We start from the raw sequence: 10,028 nt of genomic DNA, 5'->3' as shown, positions 1-10,028 counted from the left end.
TACTATTGTACTAGGGGTCCTTTTTCCCTATTTTCGAATTCATATGCCATTTTAGGGAGGCTGGCCATTTGGCCATGCCTGGACCTTGTTCTTATGTATTTTCAACGGTGGAGTTTCTACACACCATAGATTAAGGTGTGGAATTCTGCTGTTCCTCTAGTATTAATGCAATTACTACTATTTTCTATTCAATTCATGCTTATTCTTATTCTAAGATATTTATTCGCACTTCAACCTGATGAATATGATGATCCATGACACTCATCACCATTCTCACTTATGAATGCGTGCCTGACAAACACTTCCGTTCTACCTGCGAAAGCTAGAGTGTGTGTCTCTTGGATTCCTAGTTCACGATGCATGGTTGCCTCTCCTTACAACAGAGCCTTCCATTCCATGAGATCAGAGTCTTTGTGGTATAAGCTAGAATCCATTGGCAGCATTCTTGAGATCCGGAAAGTCTAAACCTTGTCTGTGGTATTCCGAGTAGGATCTGGGATGGGATGACTGTGACGAGCTTCAAACTCGTGACTGTAGGGCGTGGTGACAGACGCAAAAGGATAGTAAATCATATTCCTACACGATCGAGAACCAACAGCTGGTTAGCCATGCGAAAAACTATAGAGGACCATTTTCACTGAGAGGACGGGAAGTAGCCATTGACAACGGTGACACCCAACATACAGCTTGCCATGGAAAGGAGTATGAAGGATTGGAAGGAGGCAGTAGGAAAGCAGAGATTCAAAAGGAATGAGGCATCTCCATACACTTATCTGAAATTCTCACTAATGAATTACATAAGTATCTATATCTTTATTTTACTGTTTATTTATCTTTTAATTATTAATAACTCTATAACTATTTGAATCCGCCTGATTGAGATTTATAAGGTGACCCTAGCTTGCTTCAAGCCGACAATCTCCGTGGGATCGACCCTTACTCACGTAAGGTTTATTACTTGGATGACCCAGTGCACTTGCTGGTTAGTTGTGCGAAGTTGTGAAAAAGAGTGATATTACAAATTGTGCGTACCAAGTTGTTGGCGCCATTGAGATCACAATTTCGTGCACCAAGTTTTTGGCGCCGTTGCCGGGGATTGTTCGAGTTTGGACAACTGACGGTTCATCTTATTGCTCAGATTAGGTAATTGTCTTCTTGTTTTAACCATTATTTTATTTTCAAAAAGTTTTCAAAAATCTTTCAAAAATTTTTCTTCTTTTTCGTTTTTCTAAAAATAATTTTCGAAAAATACAAAAAAATTTTAAAATCATAAAATAAAAAATATTTTTGTGCTTCTTGTTTGAGTCTAGAGTCAAGTTTTGAGTTTGGTGTCAATTGCATGTTTTAATTTTCCTTAAAAAAATTTTTTCGAAAACTCATGCATGGTGTTCTTCATGATCTTCAAGTTGTTCTTGATAAGTCTCCTTGTTTGATCTTCATATTTTCTTGTTGTGTCTTTTCTTGTTTTTCATATGCATTTTTGAATTATTAGTGTCTAAACATGAAAAATTTCTAAGTTTGGTGTCTTGCATGTTTTTCTTTTCTTGAAAATTTTTCAAAAATAAGTTCTTGATGTTCATCATGATCTTCAAAGTGTTCTTGGTGTTTATCTTGACATTCATAGTATTCTTGCATGCATCATTGGGTTTGATCCAAAATTTTCATGTTGTGAGTCGTTTTTGTGTTTTTCTCTCTCATCATTAAAAATTCAAAAATAAAAAATATCTTTCCCTTATTTCTCTCATAAATTTCGAAATATTTGGGTTGACTTAGTCAAAAGTTTTTAAAATAAATTATTTCTTGTTAGTCAAGTCAAGATTTCATTTTTTTTAAAAAAAAATCTTATCTTTTCAAATCTTTTTCAAAAATAAAATCTTTTTCATTTTTTTCTTAATATTTTCAAAAATTTTAAACATTGATTTTCAAAATCTTTTTCTTAATTTCATTTCAAAATTTCGAAAACTTTACTAACAACTAATGTGATTGATTCAAAATTTGAAGTTTGTTACTTTCTTGTTAAGAAAGTTTCAATCTTTAAATTCTAGAATCATATCTTTTAGTTTCTTGTTAGTCAAGTAATCAATTTTAATTTTAAAACTCAAATCTTTCTAAATTTCTTTTTCAAATCTTTTTCAAAATAAATTTCAATCAAATCTTTTTCAATCATATCTTTTCAAACATATCTTTTTCAAATCATATCTTTTTCAAAATCAATTTCAAAATCTTTTCTAACTTCTTATCTTTTCAGAATTGATTTTCAAATCTTTTTCAACTAACTAATTGACTTTTTGTCTACTTTTCTATCTCTAATTTTCGAAAATCACTAACCATTTTTCAAAAACAATTTTCGAAATTCTCTCCCTCTCATCTTTTTCTATTTATTTATTTATTTACTAACACTTCTCTTCATCTTAAAATTCGAACCCTCTCTTACTCTCTGTGTTCGAATTTTTCTCTTCTCCTTTTTCTACTCACATAAAGGAATTTCTATACTGTGACATAGAGGATTCCTCTTTCTTTTCTGTTCCCTTCTTTTTTATATGAGCAGGAGCAAGGACAAGGACATTCTTGTTGAAGCAGATCCTGAACCTGAAAGGACTCTGAAAAAGAAGCTAAGAGAAGCTAAAGCACAACAATCCAGAGAAAACCTTACAGAGAATCTCGAAAAAGAAGGATACATGGCCGAACCCAACAACAATGCAAGGAAGATGCTTGGTGACTTTACTGAACCAAATTCCAACCTCCATGGAAGAAGCATCTCAATCCCTGCCATTGGAGCAAATAAATTTGAGCTAAAGCCTCAATTAGTTTCTCTGATGCAACAGAACTGCAAGTTTCATGGACTTCCATCAGAAGATCCTTTTGAGTTCTTAACTGAATTCTTGCAGATCTGTGATACTGTTAAGACCAATGGGGTTGATCCTGAGGTCTACAGGCTTATGCTTTTCCCTCTTGCTGTAAGAGATAGAGCTAGAGTATGGTTGGACTCTCAACCTAAAGATATACTGAACTCTTGGGATAAGCTAGTCACGGCTTTCTTAGCCAAGTTCTTTCCTCCTCAAAAGCTGAGCAAGCTTAGAGTGGATGTTCAAACCTTCAGACAGAAAGATGGTGAATCCCTCTATGAAACTTGGGAAAGATACAAGCAACTGACCAAAAAGTGTCCTTCTGACATGCTTTCAGAATGGACCATCTTGGATATATTCTATGATGGTCTGTCTGAATTGTCTAAGATGTCATTGGACCATTCTGCAGGTGGATCTATTCACCTAAAGAAGACGCTTGCAGAAGCTCAGGAACTCATTGACATGGTTGCAAATAACCAGTTCATGTACACTTCTAAAATGAATCCTGTGAGTAATGAGACAACTCAGAGGAAGGGAGTTCTTGAAATTAATGCTCTGAATACCATATTAGATCAGAACAAAATATTGACTCAGCAAGTCAATATGATTTTTCAGAGTCTGAATGGATTGTAAAATGCATCCAACAGTACTAAAGAAGCATCTTTTGAAGAAGAAGCTTATGATCCTGAGAACCCTGCAATGGCAGAGGTGAATTACATGGGTGAAGCCTTTGGAAACACCTATAATCCCTCATGGAGAAATCATCCAAATTTCTCATGGAAGGATCAACAAAAGCCTCAACAAGGCTTTAATAATGGTGGAAGAAATAGGTTTAGCAATAGCAAGAATTTTTCATCATCCTCTCAGCAACAAACAGAGAATTATGAGCAGAGCCCCTCTAGCTTAGCAAACATAGTCTCTGATCTATCTAAGGCCACACTAAGTTTCATGAATGAAACAAGGTCCTCCATTAGAAATTTAGAGGCACAAGTGGGCCAGCTGAGTAAAAGAGTCACTGAAACTCTTCCTAGTACTCTCCCAAGCAATATAGAAGAGAATCCAAAAAGAGAATGCAAGGCCATAACCTTACACAGTGTGGCTGAATGCACAGAGAAGGAGGAGGACATGAATCCCAGTGAGGAAGACCTCATGGGACATCCTCTGGACAACAAGGAGTTCCCATTTGAGGAACCTAAGGAATCTGAGGCTCATCTAGAGACCATAGAGATTCTATTGAACCTACTTCTGCCATTCATGAGCTCTGATGAATATTCTTTCTCTGAGGAGGATGAAGATATCATTGAAGAGCAAGTTGCTAAATACCTTGGAGCAATCATGAAGCTAAAGGCCAAGTTATTTGGTAATGAGATTTGGGAGGATGAACCTCCATTGCTCATTAATGAACTGAATGACTTGGTTAGGCAGACATTACCTCAAAAGAAACAAGATCTTGGTAAATTATTAATACCTTGTACCATAGGCACCATGACCTTTGAGAAGACTCTGTGTGACCTGGAGTCATGCATAAACTTAATGCCACTCTTTGTAATGGAGAAACTGGGAATCTTTAAGGTACAGGCTGCCAAATTCTCATTAGAGATGGCAGACAAATCCATGAAAAAGGCTTATGGATAGGTAGAGGACGTGCTAGTAAAGGTCAAAGGCCTTTACATCCCTGCTGATTTCATAATCCTAGACATTGGGAATGATGAGGATGAATCCATCATCCTTGGAAGACCCTTCCTAGCCACAGTAAAAGCTGTGATTGATGTGGACAGAGGAGAGTTGATCCTTCAATTGAATAAGGACTACCTTGTGTTTAAAACTCAAGGATCTCCCTCTGTAACCATAGAGAGGAAGCAAGAAAAGCTTCTCTCAAAGCAGAGTCAAACAAAGCCCACACAGTCAAACTCTAAGTTTGGTGTTTGATGAGCGGATAATTTGTATGCTTTTTGGCATTGTTTTTAGTATGTTTTTGGTATTTTTTAGTTAGTTGTTAGTATATTTTTATTAGTTTTTAATTAAAATTCACTTTTCTGGACTTTACTATGAGTTTGTGTGTTTTTCTGTGATTTCAGGTATTTTCTGACTGAAATTGAGGGTTCTGAGCAAAAATCTGATCCTGAGACTGAAAAGGACTGCAGATGCTGTTGGATTCTGATCTCCCTGCACTCGAAGTGGATTTTCTGGAGCTACAGAAGCCCAATTGGCGCGCTTTCAACGGCATTGGAAAGTAGACATCCTGGGCTTTCCAGAAATATATAATAGTCTATACTTTGCCCAAGATTTGATGGCCCAAACCGGCGCTCAAAGTCACCTACAGAAATTCCAGCGTTAAACGCCGGAACTGGCATAAAATTTGGAGTTAAACGCCCAAACTGGCATGAAAGCTGGCGTTTAACTCCAGAAAACGTCTCTACACATAAAAGCTTCAATGCTCAGCCCAAGCACACACCAAGTGGGCCCGGAAGTGGATTTTTCTGTCATTTACTCATTTCTGTAAACCTTAGGACACTAGTTTACTACATATAGGATCTTTTGACATTGTATCCGTACCTTATGATCTCATAACATTTCTTACACGTTTCTTTCCACAGTATGAGCCTCTAAACCCCATGGTTGGGGTGAGGAGCTCTGCTGTGTCTTGATGGATTAATGCAATTACTACTGTTTCTTATTCAATCATGCTTGCTTCGATTCTAAGATGACACTTGTTCTTAATCCGGATGAATGTGATGATCCATGACAATCATCATCATTCTCAACTATGACATGTGCCTGACAACCACCTCTGTTCTATCCTAGATTGAGTAGTTATCTCTTGGGTTCTTTAATCGGAATCTTCGTGGTATAAGCTAGAACTGATGGCGGCATTCAAGAGAATCCGGAAGGTCTAAACCTTGTCTGTGGTATTCTGAGTAGGATTCAATGACTGGATGACTGTGACGTGCTTCAAACTCCTGAGGGCGGGGCGTTAGTGACAGACGCAAAAGAATCACTGGATTCTATTCCGGCCTGATTGAGAACCGACAGATGATTAGCCTATGCTGTGACAGAGCATCAGGGACGTATTTTCACTGAGAGGATGGGAGGTAGCCACTGACAATGGTGAAACCCTACATACAGCTTGCCATGGAAGGAGCCTTGCGTGTTTGATGAAGAAGACAGTAGGAAAGCAGAGATTCAGAAGATGGAGCATCTCCAAACCTCAACCTATTCTCCATTACTGCAATACAAGTAACCATTTCATGTTCTTTTGCTTTTTACAATCAATCCTGATAATTTCTGACATCCTGACTAAGATTTACAAGATAACCATAGCTTGCTTCAAGCCGACAATCTCCGTGGGATCGACCCTTGCTCACGCAAGGTATTACTTGGACGACCCAGTGCACTTGCTGGTTAGTTGTGCGGGATTGCAAAAGTGTTATTGCAATTTCGTGCACCAAGTTTTTGGCGCCGTTGCCGGGGATTGTTCGAGTTTGGACAACTGACGGCTTATCTTGTTGCTTAGATTAGGACTATTTTATTTTTGTTGGTTTAGAGTCTTTTAGTTAAGTCTAGTTTCATATTTTAAGTTTGGTGTCAATTGCATGCTTTTGTTTTTCTTTTAGTTTTTCGAATTTGCATGTCCTTAGTTTCTTTTTGATCTTTAAAAGTTCTAAGTTTGGTGTCCTCTTTGTGTTTTTCCTTTAAAATTTTCGAAAAAATTAGTGTTTGATTTTCTAAAATTTTAAGTTTGGTGTCTTTTTGCTGTTTTTCTCTTTCCTCTTTTTAAGAATCAAATCTTTTTCATAAAATTTTTTTCAATCATATCTTTTTAATTGCTGTTTTCAAAATCTTTTTTTTTTTTACTAATTGATTCAGTTCTCAATTTGCTTTGATCTCATTTTCTCTTTTGATTTTCGAATTTTTTTTATTTATTTCCTTTTGTTTTATTTTTTTTCGGTTATTTCAAAAAAATAAAATAAAATAAACAAAATTTATCTCTTTGCAATCATTATCATTTCCCTTTTGTCCATTATGGACTTAAGTGGAATTAATCAGTCCAGAAGGACTCTGGGGTCATATGCTAACCCCATTACAACTGCATATGGGAGTAGCATCTGCACGCCCCCCATCAAAGCAAGCAACTTTGAGCTAAATCCTCAACTCATTATCATAGTGCAGCAAAATTGCCAGTATTCTGGTCTTCCACAGGAAGAACCTACTGAGTTTCTGGCACAGTTCTTACAAATTGCTGACACAGTACATGATAAAGAGGTAGATCAGGATGTCTACAGACTATTACTGTTTCCATTTGCTGTAAAAGATCAAGCCAAAAGGTGGTTGAATAACCAACCTACAGCAAGCATAAAGACATGGAAACAGTTGTCAGACAAATTCCTGAATCATTTTTACCCTCCAAAAAGGATGACACAGCTAAGGCTGGACATCCAAGGCTTTAAACAAGAGGATAATGAATCCCTTTACAATGCCTGGGAGAGGTATAGAGGTATGCTAAGGAAATGTCCCTCTGAAATGTTTTCAGAGTGGGTACAGTTAGACATTTTCTACTATGGGCTTACAGAAAAAGCTCAGATGTCTTTAGACCACTCAGCTGGTGGATCTATACACATGAGGAAGACAATTGAAGAAGCTCAAGAGCTTATAGACACTGTTGCTAGAAACCAATACTTGTATTCTAGCAATGAATTCGTTCCAAAGGAGGAAGTCATGGCATTAGTCACTGATCCTAATCCTCAAGAACAGATGAATGAGCTTAATCAACAATTGCTCCTGATGACAGAACAGTTGGCAGAATTAAAAGAGATGCTCCATGAAACTAAGGTTGCTAATAAGAGCATAGAACTACAGTTGAATCAAGCAAAACAGCAAATATCTAAACACATAACAGAGGAGTGTCAAGCAGTTCAATTGAGGAGTGGGAAGAACTTGAATACCACTGTTCAAAAGAGTAAAAAGCCAAACAAGGAACAAGTGACAGAGGACAACCAAACCACTGTTCAAAATCCCTCTGAGGACAGTAAGAGCCCAGAGAGGAATATTGGCGTTCAAACGCCAGAAAGGGAAGGAAAGCTGGCGTTAAACGCCCATTCCTTGCCCAGTTCTGGCGTTCAAACGCCAGAAAAGGGGGAAAAGTTGGCATTAAACGCCCATTTTCCACCCATTCCTGGCGTTCAAACGCCAAGGGAAGATCAGACACCTGAGAGTGCTGATAGTAATCCCTCTAAAAAGGCTTCTTCAACCACTTCTGTAAGGAATAAACCTGCAGTATCTAAGGTTGAAGAATATCAAGCCAAGATGCCTTATCCTCAGAAACTCCGCAAAGCGGAACAGGATAAGCAATTTGCCCGCTTTGCAGACTATTTAAGGACTTGAAATAAAGATTCCATTTGCAGAGGCACTTGAGCAAATACCTTCTTATGCTAAGTTCATGAAGGAAATCTTAAGTCATAAGAAGGATTGGAGAGAAACTGAAAAAGTGTTTCTCACTGAAGAATGCAGTGCAGTCATTCTAAAAAGCTTACCAGAAAAGCTTCAAGATCCTGGAAGCTTTCTGATACCATGCACATTAGAAGGCACTTGCACCAAGACAGCTTTATGTGATCTTGGAGCAAGCATCAATTTAATGCCTGCATCCACTATCAGAAAGCTTGGGTTGATTGGAGAAGTCAAACCAACCAGGATATGCCTCCAACTTGCTGATGGCTCCATTAAACACCCATCAGGCATAATAGAGGACATGATTGTCAAGGTTGGGCCATTTGCCTTTCCAACTGACTTTGTGGTGCTGGAAATGGAGGAGCACAAGAGTGCAACTCTCATTCTAGGAAGACCTTTCCTAGCAACTGGACGAACTCTCATTGATGTACAAAAGGGGGAAGTAACCTTGAGAGTCAATGAGGATGAGTTCAAGTTGAATGCTGTAAAAGCTATGCAGCATCCAGACACACCAGAGGACTGCATGGACGCTGACATTATTGACTCTCTGGTAGAAGAGATCAACATGGCTGAAAGCCTAGAATCAGAGCTTGAGGACATCTTCAAAGATGCTCAAACTGATCAGGAAGAGCCAGAGGAGGCAAAAGAATTTTCGAAAATTCCTCAGGAGGAGGATAAACCCCCTAAGCCTGAACTCAAACCACTACCATCATCCCTGAAATATGCATTTCTGGGAGAAGGTGACACTTTTCCAGTGATTATAAACTCTGCTTTAAATTCACAGGAAGAGGAAGCACTGATTAAAGTGCTAAGGACACACAAGACAGCTCTTGGGTGGTCCATAAGTGATCTTAAGGGCATTAGCCCAGCAAGATGCATGTACAAGATCCTGTTGGAGGATAATGCCAAACCAGTGGTTCAACCACAGAGGAGGCTAAATCCAGCCATGAAGGAGGTGGTGCAGAAAGAGGTCACTAAATTACTAGAGGCTGGGATTATTTATCCTATTTCTGATAGCCCCTGGGTGAGCCCTGTCCAAGTTGTTCCCAAAAAGGGAGGCATGACAGTGGTTCATAATGAAAAAAATGAACTGGTTCCTACAAGGACAGTCACAGGGTGGCGCATGTGTATTGACTACAGAAGACTCAATACAGCCACCAGAAAGGATCATTTTCCTTTACCATTCATAGACCAAATGCTAGAAAGACTAGCTGGTCATGATTACTACTGCTTTTTGGATGGCTACTCAGGCTACAACCAAATTGCAGTAGATCCTCAAGACCAAGAGAAAACAGCATTCACTTGCCCTTCTGGCGTGTTTGCCTACAGGAGGATGCCTTTTGGTCTGTGCAATGCACCTGCAACCTTTCAGAGGTGCATGCTCTCTATCTTCTCAGATATGGTAGAGAAATTTCTGGAAGTTTTCATGGATGACTTCTCAGTATATGGAGACTCATTCAGCTCCTGTCTTAACCACCTATCACTTGTCCTGAAAAGATGCCAAGAGACTAACCTAGTTCTAAACTGGGAGAAATGTCACTTTATGGTAACTGAAGGAATTGTCCTTGGGCACAAAATTTCAAGCAGGGGAATAGAGGTGGATAAGGCAAAGGTAGAGGTAATTGAAAAATTACCACCACCTGTCAATGTTAAGGCAATCAGAAGCTTTCTGGGGCATGCAGGATTCTATAGAAGGTTTATCAAGGATTTTTCGAAAATTGCAAAACCTTTAAGTAA

The 10,028-nt window shown here is 38.4% G+C and overlaps 1 non-coding gene across 1 annotated transcript; it reads right to left on the bottom strand.

Annotated features, from left to right (window-relative positions):
* Positions 1–3,071: 3,071 nt before the first annotated feature.
* LOC130984430 (small nucleolar RNA R71) lies at positions 3,072–3,179 on the bottom strand. Its single transcript, XR_009088368.1, has one exon. It is a non-coding gene; the product is annotated as a small nucleolar RNA R71 (small nucleolar RNA).
* Positions 3,180–10,028: the final 6,849 nt, after the last annotated feature.

The sequence above is a fragment of the Arachis stenosperma genome, chromosome 5 (genome assembly GCF_014773155.1).
Source record: "Arachis stenosperma cultivar V10309 chromosome 5, arast.V10309.gnm1.PFL2, whole genome shotgun sequence".
NCBI lineage: Eukaryota > Viridiplantae > Streptophyta > Magnoliopsida > Fabales > Fabaceae > Arachis > Arachis stenosperma.
The sequence above is the reverse complement of the archived record's forward strand: the minus strand, read 5'-3'. Positions and strand labels throughout refer to the sequence as shown.